Source organism: Scyliorhinus torazame, chromosome 7, assembly GCF_047496885.1.
Source record: "Scyliorhinus torazame isolate Kashiwa2021f chromosome 7, sScyTor2.1, whole genome shotgun sequence".
NCBI lineage: Eukaryota > Metazoa > Chordata > Chondrichthyes > Carcharhiniformes > Scyliorhinidae > Scyliorhinus > Scyliorhinus torazame.
In genome coordinates, this window is record NC_092713.1 from 242,599,104 (window position 1) to 242,616,996 (window position 17,893).

The following is a 17,893-nucleotide window of genomic DNA, read 5'->3' on the forward strand; positions in this document are numbered from 1 at the left end:
GCCCAGTCACCTATTATCGGATCTTTCCTTCCTTCTCTTGGCTACTACAGAGGCCGATCTATTATACAAATGCTGGTTAATTCCCGGTCCAAGCAGGACAAAGGAACAATCACCCCCAGCTGGATCAACCACATGCATGTCACATGCAGATTATTACAGAGGAGTTGATGAAGAGATCCAGTAACCTCACTATAATATGGGATGAACTTAGAAAGATAATTTGTCATACCAAGAAAGTGCTGTTAAAGCGTGCTTGTCCACAGGAATGGCCATCTGTCATATAGCCATTGTCTTGTCTGAATTGGGCTTTACACCATCATCTGTGAATAAATGTGTCACGTAAGAAATGTGGTTGACCCTGAATTTGCATTTTACAAAGTTAACCTTTAATTGGATGGTCCAGATTCTGTCAAGGATGAGCCAAAGACGTGCACAATGTTACTGCATAGTGCAACCCTAAATAAGGATGTCATCAACAATGATCTTGCAAGGTTGACCTGCAAAAGGTTGCTCCATGCACTGCTGTTATACCTCAATAGAGGAGGTAAAAGAAGACTCCAAGATAATCCTGAAACAGTTCAAGAACATTTGCCTGCCAATAAATTACCTAATCCTTGATAGACATGCATTCAATTCCACTAACCAGAAAGCAGATTAGTCAATGCAATCCTAAATGGTCACGATGTCCAATGGAGATCCCATAGGGCGTAGAAAGAAAAAGATATCTGCCAGCCAAATTCATAAATGTGGTTAGTTTCAAAGATTCCTCATCTAACAGAACCTGCCAAAACCCGAATTTTGCATCAAGAATGCGGGACAGCTTGGCATTTGGCATGTCTCCAACCACTTGTTTGATTGTCTTTATAGGATGATGTGGTCTGAGCAGTGCTTTATTCAAGTGCACTGGATCAATGCTTATCCTGACCGTGTCATTTTTTTTTTACTGTGGCCACAATTGTTGAAACCCATTCCGTGGCCTCGTCTATAGGGGTTAGGACATCTAGTGTCGTCATCTGATGGAGCTCATCAATAATTTTCTGCTTCATGTCTATTGCTACTCTTCTTGGAGCACAGGCTTTTGGTGGTAGCAGATCATCTAGTGTCATGTGATATACAACTGAGAGCTTAGAAATGGTGTCACAGTTGAAAAGGTTTCTATATATTGTCATCTCTGGGGCTTGGAGTTGTAGATCATGTACTAATGGATCAAGTTGAATGAGTCTCAGTGCAATGCTCCCAAGAGGGCTTTACATCTGGTCAACTATATGGAACTTTAAATTTCCCTCTGTGCAGTGGAGGGTTGCTACACCTTCAGTGTGGATCACCTGACCGCCAGAAGCCACGTGGTGCATTTGGATGTTGAGATCTGGTGCTGCATAAAGGTCTACTTCCTGTAACCTTTGGCTGGATAATACATTGTCCTTCTGTTATAACCTGCCTACTGACGATTGGCTGGGGACTAATGACTATCCCACAATCCTATGGGAGTATGAACTTCCCCAATGAGGGGGGCGGAGAAACTCCTACTATAAATAAGCTGGCCAGTCCAGGAGCCAGGAGGAAGGAGAAGGAAGCAAGGGAAGTTACTGCTACTGTTATGTATATATTGTTATAGTAGATAAACATTATTATTTTGTATCCTTAAAACTCGTGCTGGATTCTTCGGGGCCCTTACAAAACTGGCGACGAAGGTAAAAGTGAATAGCTGTCTACACTGCTGAAGCCACCTCCCTGGATTTTTGTTGGATACAGGTTGGAAGTTGTTTTCTATTATACCATGCCTCTGTACGGACGTTTGGATGTTTTTGATGCTGCGCTGGAAAGCTGGAACCAGTACATGCAACGGATGCGTTACTATTTCCGGGCAAACAATATCACTGAAAACGAGTGCCAGGTGGTTATATTGCTCACCGCCTGCGGGCTGCATACGTTTGGGGTGATTAGGAGCCTTACGTACCCAGCTGCGCCGGACACCAAAACGTTTGACGAACTTGTGAATATAGTGGGGCAACACTTTAACCCAACCCTGTCCATGATAGTCCAGCGTTACCGGTTTAATACCGCTGAGAGGACCCCTGGAGAATCCCTTGCTGATTTTTTTATCCAGGCTACGCGGGATTGCGGAATACTGTGACTATGGTGAGACCTTGTCAGAAATGTTACGCGACCGTTTGGTTTGCGGTATTAACAATGCGGCCACCCAGAGAAAATTGTTAGCGGAGCCAACATTGACTTTTCAACAGGCAATACAAATAGTCTTGTCCCGAGAGAGCGCAGAGCGAGGAGTACAGGAGCTACAGGGAATGGAAGTGCATGCCTTGGGGTGCAACCCTTTCCGCCCAAAAACGTCCCCTCGCACTCCTGCGGTACCTTGGGCGAGGCAACGACAAGACTGACGCCAGTGGCCATCGGACATTCCTCCCCGAAGGGAGCCTTCTCCAGAGCCAATGGATGAGGAGCCATGTCCGTGTCAGACTTGTAGGTGCCGACCCCGTCACGGACGGCGGTCCTGGGGATGCCAGAGGCGCCGTCGTTCCGACCGAAACTGGGACCAGCCCAGGGGCCGTACCTTCCATGTGGATGAACCTGCAGCGACCACTCCTGAGGACGTGGAGACGGAGGACGACTGCCTGCAGCTGCATTGTGTGGCAGCTCCCCGTGTAGCCCCCATTAAGGTGACAGTACGGGTCAATGGCCACCCGCTGGAGATGGAGTTGGATACTGGCGCAGCAGTCTCCGTGATCGCCCAGAGGACATTCGACCGCATCAAGCAGGGTATACAGACCCTTGCACTAACTGACTCACAGGCCAGGTTGGCCACCTGCACGGGGGAACCACTGGACATTGCAGGAACTACAATGACCCCTGTTGTCTATGGACGCCAGGAGGGGCGTTTCCCACTTATCGTAGTGCGTGGCCATGGGCCCAGCCTGTTGGGTCGGGACTGGTTGCGCCATTTGCGGTTGCAATGGCAGCACATCCTCCAAACAGTTTCTGGAGGGTTGACTGAGGTGCTAGGACGATACCCAGAGGTATTCCAGCCTGGTCTGGGGAAAATAAAAGGGGCCGTAGCCCGTATCCAAGTTGAACCAGGAGCCACACCGCGCTATTTCCGGGCGCGCCCAGTGCCTTACGCTTTGCTCGAGGGTAGAAGGGGAGCTCACTCGTTTGGAGAGTTTGGGTATTATCAGGCCCGTCCATTTTGCTGACTGGGCAGCACCAATTGTACCAGTAATGAAGCCAGATGCCACAGTTCGCTTGTGTGGCGACTATAAACTTACAGTGAATACAGTTTCCCGACTCGATCGATACCCAATGCCTCGCATTGAGGATCTCTACGCGAAACTTGCAGGCGGACTCTCATTCACAAAATTAGATATGAGTCACGCCTACCTGCAGTTGGAGCTGGACCCTGCCTCCCGACCATATGTAACGATTAATACACACCGGGGCCTGTATGAATATACACGGTTGCCTGTTGGAGAATCCTCTGCCTGCGCAATTTTTCAACGTGTTATGGAGGGCATTTTGAGAGGTTTACCACGTGTGGCTGTCTACCTCGATGACGTGTTGATTACAGGGACATCGGAGCAAGAGCATTTGGAAAATCTGGAGGCTGTCCTTAAATGCCTTTCGGAGGCTGGAGTCCGTTTACGTCACACAGTGCGTATTTCAGGCAAAAGAAGTAGTCTACCTAGGTTATCGGGTGGACCGCAAGGGTCTGCACCCCGTCGCAGAGAAGGTGCGTGCAATCCAACATGCCCCCACCCCGACTGACACTTCGCATCTTCGTTCTTTTCTCGGTCTCGTAAACTATTACGGGAAGTTCCTCCCCAATCTGGCAACTACCCTGGCCCCCTTACACCTGCTGCTAAAGAAAAATCACACCTGGGTTTGGGGTCAGCCGCAAGAAACCGCTTTCCGGCGGGTAAAGCAACAATTGTCGTTGTCTGGGTTACTAACCCACTATGATCCGGGAAAGCCTTTGCTCGTCACATGTGATGCATCCCCGTATGGTATTGGGGCTGTCCTGTCCCACAAGATGGAGAACGGGGCCGATAGCTTTCGCCTCCCGCACATTGACTGCAGCGGAGAAGAAGTAAGCGCAGATCGAGAAGGAGGGCCTGGCAGTGGTTTTCGCGGTGAAACGCTTCCACCAGTATGTGTACGGCCGCCATTTCACTATCGTGACTAATCATAAGCCCCTGCTGGAACTCTTCAGAGAGGATAAGCCAATACTGCCCATTGCTTCTGCACGGATCCAGCGCTGGGCTTTGTTGCTTGCTGCATATGAGTATTCTCTGGAGCACAAACCAGGTACGCAGATAGCAAATGCCGACGCACTGAGCCGATTGCCTTTATCGACCGGCCCCATGTCAACCCCCACGACCGGTGAGGTGGTCGCAACCCTAAATTTTATGGACACCTTGCCTGTCACGGCATCACAGATCCGTGAGTGGACCCAGACGGAGCCAGTCCTGTCAAAGGTTCGGCACATAGTCCTGTATGGTGGGCAGCATAGACAGCTCCCAGGCAAGTTGTGGGCATTTTCCTCCAAGCTGTCGGAGTTCAGCATGGAAGACGGCATCCTCTTGTGGGGGACGCGTGTGATTGTCCTGGAAAAAGGCCAGGAGCTGATATTATCAGACTTGCACAATGGGCATCCGGGCGTGACCAAGATGAAAATGTTGGCCCGGAGTTATGTCTGGTGGCCAGGCCTCGACACCGACATTGAGAAGGTGGCCCAAAACTGCTCCATTTGCCAGGAGCATCAGAAGCTTCCGCCGGCCGCGCCCCTACATTACTGGGAATGGCCAGGGCGGCCTTGGGCACGCTTACATGCAGATTCCGCAGGCCCTTTTCAGGGATCCATGTTCCTTCTACTAATTGACGCCCAGTCCAAATGGCTGGAGGTGCATAAGATGCAGGGGACAACGTCCTGTGCAACAATGGAAAAAATGCGTTTATCATTTAGCACGCATGGCCTCCCCGAGGTGCTGGTCACAGATAATGGCACTCCATTCACGAGTGAGGAGTTTGCTAGGTTTACAAAGATGAACGGCATCAGCCATATCCGCACTGCCCCTTACCACCCGGCTTCAAATGGGTTGGCAGAGCGTGCAGTGCAAACATTCAAAAGAGGCCTAAAGAAGCAGTCTTCTGGATCAATGGACACGAGACTGGCTCGGTTTTTGTTTACGTACAGGACCACCCCCCATACAGTGACTGGGGTAGCTCCCGCAGAACTCCTAATGTGCCGGAGACTTCGCACCCGCCTTAGTATGGTCTTCCCGGACATTGGCGCAAAAGTACGCCGCACACAAGAACGGCAGGGACCGGGATTGTCTCGGCATCGTCCGATTCGGCAGTTTGCTCCCGGTGACCCAGTATTCGTGCGGAATTTTGCTGGTGGTGCCCAATGGGTTCCTGGTGTAATCTTTCGCCAAACGGGCCCTATATCGTACCAAGTGCAAGCCCAGGGTCGTCTCCAGCGAAAACATGTAGACCACGTCCGGTCCAGAAGATCATCCCCGCAAAAGATTCCCCGCCCCCGGAGCTCAGTTCAACAGCGGCAAAGACCAGAAACAAGGGAAGGTAGTCCTCCAATCTTCCACTGGTGCCTCACTCGAAGCCTGCGCAGGTCATGACGGGACCGAATGGGGACAGAGACGCTGACATGATGAAGGCAGCAGACTCTGACTCCGAGATGGAGACACGGGATGAATCAGAGGGGGAATCCTCGGGTCCACAGGCCGTGGATGTACAACCGCGCCGTTCATCACGGAAGCGCCGGTCTCCGTCTCGTTGTCCGCCGCCTGATCCAGCGCCGCGTGCAAATGGCGTCCGGCCTGCGGCCAAACTAGTTTGACGCCTTCCTTCGCCAGGGCCCACGGTGGATTCCTTGGACTTTGGGGGGGAGGGGTGTTATAACCTGCCTACTGACGATTGGCTGGGGACTAATGACTATCCCACAATCCTATGGGAGTATGAACTTCCCCAATGAGGGGGGCAGAGAAACTCCTACTATAAATAAGCTGGCCAGTCCAGGAACCAGGAGGAAGGAGAAGGTAGCAAGGGAAGTTACTGCTACTGTTATGTATATATTGTTATAGTAGATAAACGTTATTATTTTGTATCCTTAAAACTCGTGCTGGATTCTTCGGGGCCCTTACAAAACCTTCACTCCAGTATCAATGTTAACCTTTCGTCTGGTGTTACTGTTCATTATGTGAAGAATGGTGAAAGTCTCACCCTTTCCTGTGATGTTGTCAACACTGTCACTACAGAGTGCTATTGGAGGCTCTGCAGGTTCACTACTTAGGTTGAACTCCAATTCATTCAGCCATACTGATGCTCTTACCCCTGGAGGATAAGGCTGCTGATATGCTGCTGATGTCAGAGAAACGCTGCTATGGTTTGGATCTGCAGCATTTGGCAAAGTGGTTCCATTTATTGCATTTGTTGCATCTTTTACCATATACAAAACAAGCTGTTCTGTTCAGTGGGTGCTGGCCACTGCAGTTGGAGCAGACTGCTTCCTGTACTGCAAATACTTCCGTTTGCCACCCACAATCTTTGCATTGTTTCTCAGATTGTACGTTTAACATACAGATATTGATTGCCGCTTGTAAAGTTAAGTCTTTTTCTTGCAGCAGCTACTTGCGGACTGCTATATACTCCACAAACTAGGCAATTCCTGATTAGGTTTTCAGTCACAGATCTGAACGTACATTTCTATCCAATTATGTCACGGTGACCGTGTAGGATTGCATTGACTTATCTGCATTCTGGTTTGTGGAATTGAATGCATGTCCATGAAGGATTACTTATTTTTTACCAGGAGCCCAATGTTCTCAAACTGTTTCAGGACTATTTCCGGGTCTTATTTTTCCTCCTCTGTCTGGAAGACAAACGACTCAAATTGTTCAACGGCCTCTGGATCTCCGAGGTTTAGTAGGATAAAAGCCTGTACCTTTTTAACTTGTCTGTGAGTGCAACACCACAGTAAATAAGACACTTCTTCTGGAGCTTTTCAAAACTATCTGCAATATTTTCATTGAAAAAATGGGTCGATTCAGCAAAGTCCTTGTGCCATACAGCCAACATCTGACACCATGTAGAATAATGGGTTTCTCAAATCACCAAAATAAAGGACTTCCAACAAAGGTAATTTATTCCTAAACTCAACAGTACTTGTGCGCTTCCCGAGATCCTGGGGATAACTCCCGCACTCCTGTCACGTTACCTCTTATGTAGCCATGTCGTCATGTTCTCATGCGACCACACAGTCCACTTTTAACAGAGCGTCACTCTCATTGAAGACAGCAGCTGTTACAATGGTTATGGCTGGTTATGCAACAGGCCATAAATTCAGCTAACAACAATTTAGTACATTGTTTTCAACTGATAAACCGCAGCGATACTTCCAACTGAATACTCTCAGGAGCTGTCGCTCAGTTAATAGATTACTAGGTCAATTCACTCAGTTGTTTCTCTTAACTTTTCTGTTAATTTCCTTCGCCAATCTTGATGGGTCTTTAATTCTGCCTCAGCTGAGATATGACCTCAGTATAGGTGTATTAACATTTTTTGCAGCATTTGTGGCATTGTCGTTGGAGATTTTGTTGCTGCAACACTCAATAATGCACAATAGGTTGGTTAGAGTCTCTAGAATTTCTAGACCAGTATGTACAGAAGGTGAGGTATACTGGAAAAATGTTGCAATCCTTGTGGACATTCAAATGTTTACCTTCACTGAGGAACAACGGAACGGCAGCACGTACAATCTGTGTGCTCAGAGAATGGAATAATTTCCCATTAATGAAGCTCAGACACCATTAGAAGGGACTCTGGCTCACCAAATCGCCCCTTCAATTACCTCACAAAGATTATATTGGTTGAGATCCATATCAATCTCTCTCACAACCCCCTATTTCAATCTTCCAATCAAATTTCTGCCACTTTGATAGTACTGAAACAGTTCTAACTAAAATTACAAATGATCTTCTCTGGGATTCAATGTGATGTTTTATCATTTTTCATTCTTCCCAACCTTTTTTTATCCTTTGACAGGCCAATCACATCATCCTCTTCGAACACTGCAAGCAGAATTTTCTGTCCTAATTAGTGGCATGTTAGGAGGTGGGGAGGGCATTTAATTGGGTGGGAGGCTTGTGGGTGAGCTCGACACCTCCTTCCCATCTCTAACCCGATTAAGTCAGTGGTGGGAAAATCCATGGTTAGTCTTCCAGCCCTGAAAGCACTTGCAGCCCTTAAGTGAGCATCCTGCCACCACTGGTATTAACCCATCCAGGCAAGTAGAAATTATTTCATCACACTCTTGACTTGTGTCTTGTAGATGGTGGACATGCTTTGGAAAGTCAATGGTGGGTTTGGCTCCAGATGATACTCTGCCTCTGACCTATTCTGGTAGACACAGAATTTCTAAGGCTGGTGCAGTTTAGTTTCTGGTTATTAACCCCAGGATGTTGATAGTGGGGGTTTCAGAGATGGTAATGCCATTGAATGTCAAGGGGAAATGGTTATCTTCTATCTTGTTGGAGATGGTCATTGCCTAGCACTTGAGTGGCACAAATGTTACTTTCCACTTATCTGCTAAAGCCTGAATATTGTCCAGCTCTTACAGCATACGGACACAGACTTTCAGAGGAGTCATAAACACGATTAAATCATCGACAAATATCCCCTTTCTGATTTTATGATGGAGGGAAGGTCATTGATGAAACAACTGGAGATGGTTAAGCCTAGGATGCTAAGGAACTCCTGCAGTGATATCCCGGGGCTGAGCGGACTGATCTCCAACCCCAAAACCATCTTCCTTTGTGCTAGACATGACTCCAACCAGTGGAGTGTTTTTTCTCTGATTCCCATTGACTCCAGTTTTGCTCGGGCTCCTTGATGTCACACTGTGAAATGTTGCCTTGACGTCAAAGGAAGCACTCTCAACTCACCTTGAGTTCAGCTCATTTGTCCATATTTAACTAAGGCTATAATGAAGTCAGGAGCTGGTGGACCCAAACTGAACATCAGTGAGCATATTATTACTGATTAAGTGCCGCTTGTGACGAATGTGATATAAAATAGTTACTTTAGAGTTACTAGTTAATGTAATGTAGAAATAAGCCACTTTGATTCTTGCAGTTAGGGACAAAGGAATTTGAGACCGCATGGAAAAAGCAGGAAGAGGTGTGTCTATGAGAGTGATGCTTCATTGATAGGGGCCAGAGAAAGGGATTGGAAGTGAGCCAATCAGAATAGATTAAACAGGTCAGGAGGGACCTAGGCTGACCTATGTCCGTCGAGTATGTGAAACTTGATACCATTTGAACTGATTTTGCAGAGATCCCTTTGTCTTTTAGTCAGTCGTTTTCTGGAGTGTAAGAGGCTGGATGTCCTGTTACATTTCTGTAAGATGATTCAAGCTTGCAAGCTAAATAAATAACTTCTGTTTACGTGCGAATCCGTCTCAACTTTTATTGAGGCCAGACTGACAGGGAAAGAAATTTGGAGATCAACACTTGGATAGCATTTTCCATCACTTTTCTGATCGTGGGTGGATCGGATCTGTTGTAGAATCACCTAACTCTAGCTATTGAATGCTGCTTCCCTGTTTGTCACGCAAGTAGTGATGTAGCTTCACGAGGTTGAGAGCTCCTTATTAGCTATGCCTGATGCTGCTCTTGGCATGTCCTCCTGCATTCTTCATTGAACCAGTTTTGATGGTAGAGTGGGGAATATGCCAGGTTGAGGTACAGATTATGGTTGTGTACATATTTGCTGCTACTGTTGGCTGACAACACTTCATGGATGCTCATTTTTTAGCTGCTATGTCTGTTCATAATCTGTCCCACTTAACATAGCACACAGTACGATGCAGGGTGTCCTCAATGTGAAGACAGGACTTCATCTCCACAAAGACTGTGATGTGGTCACTTTATCAATACTGTCATGGACAGATGCATCTGCAATGGGTAGATTGGTGAGGATGAGGCCAAGTATATTTTTCTCTCTTGTTGGTTCCCTCACCACCTGCTGCAGACCCAGTCCAGCAGCCATATCCTTTAGGATTTGGCCAGCTCAATCTGTTGTAGTTCGACCAAGCCATTCTTGGTGATGGACATTGAAGTCCCCCATCTAGAATACATTCTGCATTCTTGCCATCCTTAGTGCTTCTAATATCTGGTCTTCAACATGGAGGAGTACTGATTCATCAGTTGAGGGGGATGGTAGGTGGTAACCAACAATGTTTTGTTGCCCATGTTTGGCCTGATACCATAAGACTTCATAAGGTCCAGAGTCAATGTTGAAGACTCCCAGGGCAACACCCTTCTGACTGTAGACCACTGTGCTGCCACCACTGGTGGGTCTGTGCTGCCAGTGGGATGGGACATACCCAGGGATAGTGATGGTGATATCTAGAACATTACCTGGAAGGCCTGATTCCGTGAATATGACTCAGTCAGTCTGTTGCTTGACCTTCCTGTGGGACACTTCTCCCACACAAGCCCCTTATGTTATTAAGGAAGACAGGGCTGGGGTTGCCATTCTCATTTCTGGTGCCTGCATCAATGCTAGGTGGACCATCTGGTTTTATTCCCTTTTATACATCATAGTACCTTCATATAACTGAATGACTTGATAGGTCTTTTCAGAGGGCACTTAAGAGTCAACCTGAATTCTGTGGGTCTGGAGTCAGATTTCATGGCAGACGCCATTCTCTGAAGGGCATTAGTGAACCAGAACAATTGACAATCTTTTTGGGGTCACGATTAGACTAGTAGCATTTCATTCTAGATTTATTAATTGAATTTAAATTCCACCATCTGCGGTGGTGGGATCTGAATCCCACCCCAGATGCAATAGCCTGGGCCTCTCGATTACTAATCCAATGGCATTGCTGCTACACCACTGCCCCTTCCCTCAAATTTAAAATTCTCATCCTTGTGTTTAAATCCCTCCATGGTCTCACCTCTCTCTATCTCTGTAATCTAGGTTGATACTTCAGTGCAGTACTGAGGAAATGCTGCACTGCCAAAAGTCTGTTCAACCAGTTGTGTTAAACTGGGGCCTTGTCTGTCTTCTCAGCTGGCTGTAAAAAAATCTATTCAGAGAAAAGAAGGGAGGTTCTGTCTGATTATACATCAAATATGTATCCCTCAACCAATAAATTGTCTGGCTTTATCTCATTACTGTTTATGGGACCTTGCTGTTTGCAAAATGGCTACACTATACTGACACAATAATATTTTATTGGCTCTAAAGTGGTTTGATACATCCGGAGATTGCAATGGTGTCATACAATTGTTGGTTTTTCTTCCTTTCATTCACAGCTGTTGTTTCAGCTTCCCAGGTCTCATGCGCTGAAAATCCCTTTAAACCTTTCCCCTCCACTTCTCTCTCTTGCTTTAAGAACCTTCACAAGATTCACCACTTTGACCAAGCTTTTGGTGACCTTTCATAATATATTTATTTTTGGCTTTTTGTCAATTTTTCCTTATACCTCTCTGATGTTCCTTGAGACCACTTCTTACATGAAAGGCACTATCTTGTTGGGGTTATTATTACCTTTCTGCTTCATCAAATGCCACATTTGTTCACACATATGCTAGCTGAGGTAGTGCTGGTCTATTCTATCACTTTGCATCACAGTGGTATTTTAGCTTTGCAAACATGATGATATTTCATAGCCATGCATCTCAAAATGAATACAGACCCCTGTTTGTAAATTAATTACCAGTATTTGCAATATTGTGACATTGCTACACTTCCAGAAGCTGGTTTGTGAAACATTTGTCAAACATCATTGAGCGGCCAGTCTAAACATTATGGGGCTGCATTTCAGTTGAAGTCCTTCAACATCTGCTGAAATTTCAGCCCCAGATCAGTCAAATCCCAAGAGAAATTGTGTAAAAACAACCATTTTTTTACACAATTCCACTAATCTTTCTCCGAAAATCTGGCTAGAGATGGGAGAACCCCACCCCGCCCAGAAATTACGAGGCATTAAAAGAAACAACAGAAATTTTTTTAGAGGGTAATTATTTCACTTAAATTATATTTGGATTTGCCTTGTGGTGGATTGAGGTGCACTGGGTTCTTTCAAATGCCTTGTTTTAAGTAGAAGAGAACAAAAATTCCCAGCATGCACAGGTTGTGCTCTGTAGCTGTGCCTAGGATCTCATTATGGTTCTGCATATATCAACATTTTTTAAGCAGTTAGAGCAGAATTTTAATCTGCAGGGAGGGGGCAGTGCCAATACGTGCAGGAGGTTAAAACATCCAAAATACTGATGTGTGGGGAACCCAATACGGTCCCACTCACTTTGAAGGTGTGCAAGAATCCCCCCTCCCCCCATGGGGCACGGGTCTGTGAAATAAATGTGTAAAAAGGCAATTAAAAGCAGTTTAACAAAACATTCTGGCTTTATCAGGGAGCACACAGGTTTCCCGATCTGCAAAACTCACCAGGGTCAGATGGGGAGAACACAGATTGACAAGGGATTGACAGAGTCATGGAATGGATAAGCTGGAGAGCTTCTGCATTGTGAAAGAGGACAGCTGTTTCCTTGCCTGGGTGAAAAACATCTGCTCATTTAACTTGTCTGAATGTATCCCTTCACTGGTGATTTCCAACAGTTTGATGGTCATTCCTGCAATCGCTGTCAGCCTTCACTGCATCATGGAAGCAACTAATGTAGGTCTATCTTGGACCTCTGATGAAGAACAAGAGAGCATCAGCATCAACACTAGGAGCAGCAACAGCAACTTCCTTCTCCTCAACCAAAGGACAGAAAGGATAGACATCAAGCTCTAGCTCACAGGAGGCTGCCCCCCTCCCCCACACAGCACAGGAGTTCTGGTTCCTGCTGGTAACATCAGCAGAATTTAACAATCTGCTTCCCACAACATCACTCACCAGGTGATTGATACCATTTTTGCCAAGGACAGCAATTGGCTACTGATGCGGTCAGTCGAATGATTAGTAAGTCTGCAGACGACACAAAGGTTGGTGGAATTGCGGATAGCGATGAGGACTGTCGGAGGATACAGCAGGATTTAGATTGTCTGGAGACTTGGGCGGAGAGATGGCAGATGGAGTTTAATCCGGACAAATGTGAGGTAATGCATTTTGGAAGGTCTAATGCAGGTAGGGAATATACAGTGAATGGTAGAACCCTCAAGAGTATTGAAAGTCAAAGAGATCTAGGAGTACAGGTCCACAGGTCATTGAAAGGGGCAACACAGGTGGAGAAGGTAGTCAAGAAGGCATACGGCATGCTTGCCTTCATTGGCCGGGGCATTGAGTATAAGAATTGGCAAGTCATGTTGCAGCTGTATAGAACCTTAGTTAGGCCACACTTGGAGTATAGTGTTCAATTCTGGTCACCACACTACCAGAAGGATGTGGAGGCTTTAGAGAGGGTGCAGAAGAGATTTACCAGAATGTTGCCTGGTATGGAGGGCATTAGCTATGAGGAGCGATTGAATAAACTCGGTTTGTTCTCACTGGAACGAATGAGGTTGAGGGGAGACCTGATAGAGGTATACAAAATTGAGGGGCATAGACAGAGTGGATAGTCCGAGGCTTTTCCCCAGGGTAGAGGGGTCACTTACTAGGGGGCATAGGTTTAAGGTGAGAGGAGCAAGGTTTAGAGTAGATGTACGAGGCAAGTTTTTTACGCAGAGGGTAGTGGGTGCCTGGAACTCGCTACCGGAGGAGGTAGTGGAAGCAGGGACGATAGGGACATTTAAGGGGCATCTTGACAAATATATGAATAGGATGGGAATAGAAGGATACGGACCCAGGAAGTGTAGAAGATTGTAGTTTAGTCGGGCAGCATGGTCGGCACGGGCTTGGAGGGCCGAAGGGCCTGTTCCTGTGCTGTACATTTCTTTGTTGAGAGGGTTCTCGGATTCACTGCTCCGGTGGGATCTCATAAGTACAGGGAGTCATAAAGCATACACATATGACAATTGGAACATTCTCACTTTAACCTGGAGTACATGTCAAATAAAAGGCACTCTACTTCAGTAATATTTCTTTTCATAAATTTAGAGTACCCAATTAATTTCTTCCAATTAAGGGGCAATTTAGCATGACCATTCCACCTACCGTGCACATCTTTGGGTTGTGGGGGCGAACACTGGGAGAATGTGCAAACTCCAGACAGACAGTGACCCAGAGCCGGGATCGTACCTGGGACCTCAGCGCCGCGAGGCAGCAATGCTAACCACTGTGCCACCATGCTGCCCTTCCTTCAGTGATATTTACCCAATATGTGACTGACAGCAGATTTTCATGCACGTCTGCACAAGATTTCCTGGAAGCTGCTTTGCTGCCTTCATGATGTTCCGGTCACATCTCCCACAGATGTTTGCACCTCTAGAACAGAATGAGTCGATGGCTTCTTGGAGATGAAGGCTACCCTCAAAGAATGAGGTTGACAACACTTGTGAGGAGCCATACCACTGATATAACAGTCTGAGACACATGAGCAGAAGAGAAGGTATAAAGGAATCCTGAAGGTGTGATTCAGGTGCTTGAACAGATTGGGGCTACCCTTCAGTATGCAAGAGCAAAGGTCTCCAGAATGATAGTACTGCTGTGCCTTGCACAACAGAGAGCTGCAGAGAGGAGTAGAATGGCAGGAGGTGGAGGCTGAGGATCACTCTGCATCCTCAGTGGAGGGGAAGGGTGAAGAAGAGGAGCAGATTGATGAGGAGGCTGATGTGGCCAGACACCCTGCAGCCTCAAGTAGCTGCCAGAGAAATCGGCATCAAAAATTCATAGAGGCATGATTCTGCTAATCTGAGTGGCTGAAGCCATATGGTTCACTAATGCTGAACTCACATCCCCTGTGCTCACACAAACCCAAATCTTTCCCACTGTCAATAATCCTCTCACTCGTTGACATCCTTTGTTTATTCTTTCACAAAATGTGGGCATCAGTGGCTAAGCCAGCTTTTATTGCCCATCCTTAATTGACCTTGAGAGGATGGCGGTGAGTCAGCTTCTTGTGGTCTATGTGATGTAGGCACAGCATAGTGCTATTCGGGGAGGGAGTTCCAGGATTTGACCTAGTGATTGTGAAGGAAGAAAAATATTTTTCCAAGTCAAGATGGTGTGTACCTTGCAGAGCAACTTGCAGGTGGTGGTGTTCTCATGTATCTGCTGCCCTTGCCCTTCTAGGTGGTAATGTTTGTGGATTTGGAAGATGCTGTTGAAGGAACCCTGGTGAGTTGCAACAGTGCATCGTGCAGCTGGTACATATTGCTATAACTGCGTGTCAATGGTAGAAGAAGTGAATACTTAACGGGGTGGATGGTTGCCAATCAAGTGAGCTGATTTTTCCCGGACGGTGTTGAGCCTCTTGAGTGTTGTTGGAGGTGCACTCACCCAGGCAAGTGGAAGGTTTTCCATCACACCGCTGATGTGGGCCCTGTAGTTGGTGGACAGGCCTTGGGGGGGGTCAGGAGGTGAGTTTATCACTTCAAGTTGGTTAGCACTGCTACCTCACAGCACCAGGGTCCCAGGTTCAATTTCGGCCTTGGGTAACTGTCTGTGTGGACTTTGCACTCGTTCCCTGTGTCTGTGCAGGTTTCCTCTGGATGCTCCAGCTTCCTCCCACAGTCAAAAAATGCGCATGTTAGGTGGATTGGCTATGCTATATTGCCCCTTAGTGTCTAGGGATATGTAGTTTTGGTTAGGGTGATAGGGCGGGGAAGTGGATCTAGGTAGGGTGTTCATTCAAAGGTTCAGTGCAGATTCGATAGGCCGAATGGCCTCCTTCTACACTGTAAGAATTCTAAGATTCCTAGACTTAGACCTGCTCTGGTAGTCCAGTTCAGTTTCTAGTCAATGGTAGCCTCCAGGATGTTGATTCTGGGGGATTCAGCAATGATAATTCCAGTGAATGTTACAGAGAGATGGTTAGAGTCTCTTTTGTTGGAGACGGTCATTGCCTGGCATTTTGTGGTGCGAATGTTACTTGCCACTTATCAGCCCAAGCCTGGATATTGTTCAGGTCTTGCTGCATTTGGATACACACTGCTTCAGCATCTGAGTAGCAAATGCTGATGAACCTTGTGCAATCATCAACGAACATTCACACCTCTGACCTTATGATGCAAGGAAGGACTTTCATGAAACAGCTGAAGCTGGTTGAGCCATCTTAGGATCTCCTGCTGTGATGTCCTGGAACTTGGATGATTGACCTCCAACCACCACAATAATTTTCATTTGTATGACTCTAACCAATGGAAGGCTTTTCCCTTGATTCCCATTGACTCTAGTTTAGCTAGGGCACTTTGACTTCACACTCTGTCAAATACTGCCTTGATGTCAACTCTCACCTTACCTCTGAATTTCAGCTCTTTTGCCCATGTTTGAACCAAGGCTGTAATAAGAACAGGAGCTGAATGACCTCAAGTAGGCAGGTACAGCAAGCAGTTGTGAAGATAAATGGTATGTTGTCCTTCATTGCAAGAGGACTTGAGTACAGGAGCAAGGATGTCTTACATCAGGGCCTTGAACAAGGTCTCGGTGAGACTACACTTGGAGTATTGGGCAGCATGGTAGCATAATGGTTAGCACTATGGCTTCACAGCGCCAAGGTCCCAGATTTGATTCGCGGCTTGGGTCATTGTTGGTGCGGAGTCTGCACATTCTCACCGTGTCTGCGTGGATTTCCTCCGGGTGCTCCAGTTTCCTCCCAGAAGTCACGATTCTCCAAATATGTCTCCACGCCTGCGTATAAACGCTGGCATTTCACTCCAGACTTTCGTGAAAAAAATAAAGAGCAATTCACTTACCTGCAGGGGGCTGGCAGGGACCCGTCGTGATTCATGCAGCTTTGGCTGCGGATACGGGCCCCTGTACTTCCGGTTCCGAGTCCCGCATGCGCACGGCGGCGGCCTCCAACGGCCTCCGCGATGGCGGACTCAGCCGGCGGACCTGGACCAACAAACAACGTCCCACCGATCTGCTTTGTGCTGCTCCATCTGACCCGCCCGATCGCCACCCCGGCCACACATGGCCCCTTCCCCGGTGCTTGATCCCCCCGCCACCCACCAGGGTGGTCGCAGACTAAGTCCGCAGCCACCGGCCAGATGTGGTTAAAACCACGCCATCGGGAATTCAGCCAGTTGGGATCGGGGTATCGCTGGGCGGGCCTCTGGCAATGGCCCCCCCAGTCACGCCGCGTAATTTGCACGCGAGCAATTCTCCGGGAACCGGAAAATCGCAGAGCGGCGCCGGGCCCAATTCGGACGTAAGTGTCGATTCTCCACCACCATGCCAAACATGATTTTGGCGCGGGGCTGTGAAGAATCCAGCCCGTGCTGTTAGGTGAATTGGACATTCTGAATTCTCCCTCCGTGTACCCGACCAGGTGCCAAAATGTGGTGACTAGGGGCTTTTCACAGTAACTTCATGCAGTGTTAATGTAAGCCTACTTGTGACAATAAAGTTTTTTTTTTAATTGTGTGCAGTTTTGATCTCCTTACCTAAGAAATTATATACTTGCCGTGGAGGGAGTGCAGCAAATGTTCGCCAGACTGATCCGTGGGTTGACATGATTATTGTATGAGGAGAGATTGAGTCAACTAGGCCTGTATTTCCTGTAATTTAGAAGAATAAGAGGGGACCTCATTGAAATGCATAAAATTCTAATGAGGCTGGACAGACTGCTGACATGTTGTTTCTTCTGGCTGGGGGGAGGCAGTTCTAGAACAAGGGGTCACAGTCTGAGGATGCAGGGTAGGTCATTTAGTACTGAGACGAGGAGAAATTTCTTCACCCCAAGGGTGATGAACCTCTGGAATTCTTTACCATGAAGGCGATGGAGGCCAAGTCACTGAAATATTTTAAGAA